Source organism: Triticum aestivum, chromosome 6A (genome assembly GCF_018294505.1).
Source record: "Triticum aestivum cultivar Chinese Spring chromosome 6A, IWGSC CS RefSeq v2.1, whole genome shotgun sequence".
Taxonomy (NCBI): domain Eukaryota; kingdom Viridiplantae; phylum Streptophyta; class Magnoliopsida; order Poales; family Poaceae; genus Triticum; species Triticum aestivum.
Window position 1 is genome coordinate 5465789 of NC_057809.1, and position 5168 is coordinate 5470956.

The 5168-nt window shown below is 46.6% G+C and overlaps 1 pseudogene; it reads right to left on the minus strand.

Annotated features, from left to right (window-relative positions):
* Nucleotides 1–1977: 1977 nt before the first annotated feature.
* LOC123129254 (uncharacterized) lies at nucleotides 1978–3281 on the minus strand (annotated as a pseudogene).
* Nucleotides 3282–5168: the final 1887 nt, after the last annotated feature.

The following is a 5168-nucleotide window of genomic DNA, read 5'->3' on the forward strand; positions in this document are numbered from 1 at the left end:
TCGAAGCTATTTATTCACTGGTTTCCTTTGTTCTTCAATCTTTTCTATGAAGCGCTATTTCGAAATTTTGCCACTCATTTGTCTGAACCACTCTGCAGTACATCTCCTCTCTGAAGGAATCATTTACTTGCTTTCCTGCTGGTTGCGTGTGTTATGTCTTATCGTTCATGTTTTGACTTGCTTGTGTATCTACTATCTGCTGATAATCACAAAGTTGAGACACTCATTTTAGAACGGAGGGAGTGTACACTAGTACATACGGAGCAAAATGAGTGAATCTACACTTTAAAATACGTCTATATACATCCATATGTAGTCTATATTGGAATCTCTAAAAGGGCTTATACTCCGTATTTAGAAACGGAGGGAGTACATCTTTTGTCATTTGTCTGAAGCATGCATTTCCAGAACCTAAATGCCAGCTTTGCCATGTACATGCATTCAATAACACCTAAGCTAATTGGACTCTACATCCTTAGCTTTCACTTTTCTGACCACTATCTTGAGATCTGCAGCGAACCAAGCTTAGGTTTTCAACTAGTGTCGGTGTTCTTGTTCTTGTTATTTTACAGAGTGGCTTCTGCAAATGCCATAACAAGCATCAACCTGCAGAAACAGTGGAACCACAAGCCTGCAGCAGAAGCAGATTACTCATCATATACACTTCTTCTTCCCTACATATACAGGTCCCAAACAGTAATGATTCATTGATACTATACTATGTCCTAGTCCGGTACAGAGTGTAACTAGCTTCTGATGTGCTCCAAACTGGCTAGAATATGCAAGTTAGTCCTCTCCTGTGAACAAAGACACAGCGAATATTCATTCAGAAAAAAAAGACAGAGCTAATATTCCCTGCAATCAAAAGATAAAGCAAGACATTCGTTACAGCTATATAGCTTACATATCTTCATATCCCTTCATTAATTAGAACAAATAGATGCCCTCGTTTACGTGACGGGGCATATGACAATTTTTATATCAGTAGCCTAGTGAAATAAAAGACGATTTGATTTCAAAAAATAAACCAAGTGCACGTAACAGTATTGTGAAGGCCGCTCTGCACCATAATAGGCGTCTCTGTCTCATGGACTTTGTTGAGAACACCATACAAATCATATTTCGTTACCATGACAAACTAGTATTATGATACTCCCTCTTTCCCGAAATAACATTTGGACAGAGAGAATACTTTATAGCATTATGTTTTCTCTGCTCGGTTACTCTGAAGCACACAAAAAGAATATAGCAATTCTTTTGAAAACCAAGGATGACTGACCGTGTGAAATATATGATTTTCTGGTACACAATATAGCCCAATGATATATTCTGACCCAATGGGTGGGTTAGGCATAAACCTGATCGTGAGGTCGATCGCGAAACACGTGTATCTAAGAAATAATAAACCAACACTTCCTTACCATAAACCGACCAAATCGTAGAATTAACATGGAATTGTCATAATAAACCAGCACCAGTTTAATAAAATAACCATATGCAGATCACAGCTTACCACCATAATCAGCAACGAATTATGCTTGCTCCATATATACCTGGAGGTCTTGACCAGCAGCGACTTAGTGCAGCAGCAAGCGGTCAGTCCTTTCCCTTCCTAGGCGACGACATCCAACGACCAGTCAAAGAACCCGTCCCTTTTCTAAAAAAAGTCACAGAACCCGTCGGGTAGGAATTATGCAAAATCATGATGCGTCTACATTCATTTCATGAATCTTCAGCATGCAGTGGTTCAAGCGAAAATTGGAGGACATCTCAATTCAGATGAAAGAAGACAAAATGCTTGCACAAGTACAGATAAAACTAGCAAAATCAGAGGTATATTATGATGGGACATCAATTTCCTCACTAATTGGCAAATAAAACTTGTAAAATTATATTATTTGCTCAACAAAATCGTACATGTGTGCTTCTATAGTTGATAATGAAGTTGAGAATGGAACAAGAACATGAACGAATTAATCACAAAGTGCTACTGAATGTTGGAACCCAAGCCGTCAAACTCATCTCATAGGGGATATTATGGGTAGTGTATGGGATCCTATGATCCAAGAACCACCTCACGATCTCCATAGACTGCAGGTCGAGCCAAAAGAAACCACGGCATGTGTCGATGAGCACGGTACCGCTCTTCTCGGCAAACCAGATTAGCTTGAATTGGACTGGGTTCGTCGGCGGAATGCAACTACCGCCTTCCTTCTCAAGGAACCGCGAAATTTTCTCTGTCATGTTGATCACCACATGTGGCCGTTGCTGCCACTTGCCTATATGCTTTGATTGTGCCCATGCCGATATCTTGTCCTCTTCAGCGACGAGCACAAGCACATCCCGACCCGCCGACGATGTTGCTAGAAGTTTTTGGTGTTGTTCGTGGTGTGGGAACCCTTTTGGGAGCATCCTCGCCATCACCTTTGCCGCTCTGACACGGAGCTTCAGGACATAGGACCCGGTGTCAGTCTAGCACAACCAGTGGACAGTGCTGCCGGTGACCAGGGCCTTGCCGAGGCTTTGTTGCAAGTGGTTGCCAAATAGGTTAGGTAGATAGTTGTTGGTGTAGAGGCCCCACACGCCATGCTCCGATGAGAAGGTCTGGAGCTGCAGGTTGCCGCTGTACTGTGACATCTCTAGATATGCCTTGACCACTTGAAAATGCCGGCCAACGGAGGTGGCCCCCTTATCATCGCCACGGACGAGCACGACATAATTTACCCCAGTCGTTCTTGGGAACGCCTGTTCGGATGGTAGGGTGAGACTCCTGCCGGTGGCCGGGTCGCACACGCGGAGCTCTTGTGCCAAGCCTACACGGGCGAGGACAAGACCATCGCGTGACGAGAGGGGAAAGCCTCCGCGGCTAGCCGTGCGCAGCTTGGTGGCATCCGGCACGCTGGTGTCCACTAGAAACAGCTCCTCCTCGGGCTTGGGCCAGCCGTGGGACTGGTAGATCAGATTGTCGCGCAGGAGGGGGAGCACGAAGCGGTCTCCCTGCTGGAGGCAGAGGGGGCCGTGGAGGCTGATGTATTCCTTGACGCGGTCCATGCACGTGGCGGCACAGCGCACGAGGGTGGCCGGGTCGGTGCGCACCGTAATGTCCACCAGCACGTCCAACGACATTGACGTTGCCTTCTGCCTCCGCCGTCTTGCAGCTTGACTTGGCGCCGCTGCCTGCCATGGTCGATGCCTCTATAGGTGGCTCTAGGAGGGAGCTCAGTACAGGGCGAGATCCGGTTGCGTACCGAGATCGATGCTGTATAATTAGCCCAGATCATAGATGTGCATCCTAGTTAATATAAGTAGGATTATGGGATATTTTGGTATGACTTGGGTTTCCGTAATTGTTTGGTAACTAGAGATTCGGCCGGAGACGTCCCGATCTAGTCCGTGACGTTGACACATTGTCGATCCTCTATCTGTATGTACGTGCAAGCTAGCCGAACAAGCAGCTTAGTCGATTATTGGTTGGCTACAGTAGTACGTGATCGATGTACTTCGGCGTTTGGCGCACGTAGCGACTCGTAGCTAGACGATGGAACGAAATCTTTTTTCTGATTATCTCGTACGTATTGTGCCACGTCCAACGCCCTGCCGGACTCGTACAACCACCAGTCCAGTTTACAACTTTATTTAGGACTCTACGTGACTTTATACTATAACTAGATAAATTACTGCATAGATCGGCCTGCAACTGCAACGACGCAACGGCACCAAGGGCACGAAACAAGAACGGTGCTCGCCCTCGGCAGTGGATTGGTCAAACCTCTCCGACGACCTCCTCAACATGGTCCGGGGGAGAGTCGCCTCGCCGCTCGGCCGTGTATGCTTCACCGGCGTATGCGGGTCATGGCGCTCTGCCGCGTTGCAGCACCCAACGCCGCCGGCGCTCCCTCTGCTGGTCCTCTCACCTGTGGACCGGGGCATTGTCACCGAGAAGCGCCTAATTTACTGCCCCGAGGAAGGTGTGGTCCTTCAGGTTCCAATCCCAAGCAAGCTGCGCAACATGCAGTTCATCGGATCGTACGACGGTGGATGGATCGCGGCTATTGAAAGTTCAAGTTCCGACTATGACGGAGGATGGATGGGCGCGGTAGAAGGATCGACCATGTTCCTGATTGTGAATCTCTTCTCTGGCGTCGAGGTGCCACTGTCTGAGAAGCAGCGGAATTTTCGATTGACTGACCATAATGGAATAGACTTCATCTGAAAAATAATCTTTTCCGATGTTCCCACTTCAGGTGGCTGCATTCTTGTCGCCATGACTGCTGGGCGCAAGATTGCACTATGTAAGATTGGCTGTCTGGATGGATGGACAATACAAGGATGTGACATGGAGCCTGTTTGGGATGTCGTGTTTTACCGCGGGGAGCTTTACGGCCTAGCACATAGCAAGACATTATACACGTTTGACATTGATGTTAATGAAGATGGTGCACCGATAGTTACTGCCGCCTACCCCATGGACATCCAAAGGGGCGGTGATCCTATTTGTACGAGTTGGTTCTTGGACAAAGCCTCATACATATGTGAGTTCAATGGTAAGCTGGCGGTGGCAGTTATGAGTCGATGGTTGCGAAACTGCAAGCCTTTCTTTAAAGTGTTCCAAGTCACAAATGTTGATGATGACGCACGCAAATATAAGTGGGAGGAGGTGGGTAGCTTGGGTGATTGCGCGTTGTTCTTGGGGCAACTATGCTCCTCCAAGGTGGTGCATATGCCGGCTGGTGGCCGGGGACATGTAGAAAGAAACCACATATACTACTCGAACCATCACTCTGGAGTTAGCAAAGAGCACCAAGAGTTCGAGGAAGAATACCAAACAAAATCAGAATATGGTGACCTACTATTCCATAGGAAAGACCAAAGCGTTGATGAAGGTGGTGATAACATGGAGCGCATCCTGTCAGTACGATACTACATTAAGGGTGGCCATCATGTTCCCATGTGGTGCCTCCCTCCCCACTTCTAGGGCTTGTTTGACTAAAAAGATTTTCATAGAAAAATTGGAGGATGGAAATCCTTGGCGGTATTGCTATCATGGATTATTTGTTGTATTGTGAGGACAATTTGTTCTTCCTTTAAAAAGTCTCTATGGAATATTTCATATGAAATTTTCCATTGACTTTATCTCTTGGAAATATTACCGCAATAAAAGTTTTACA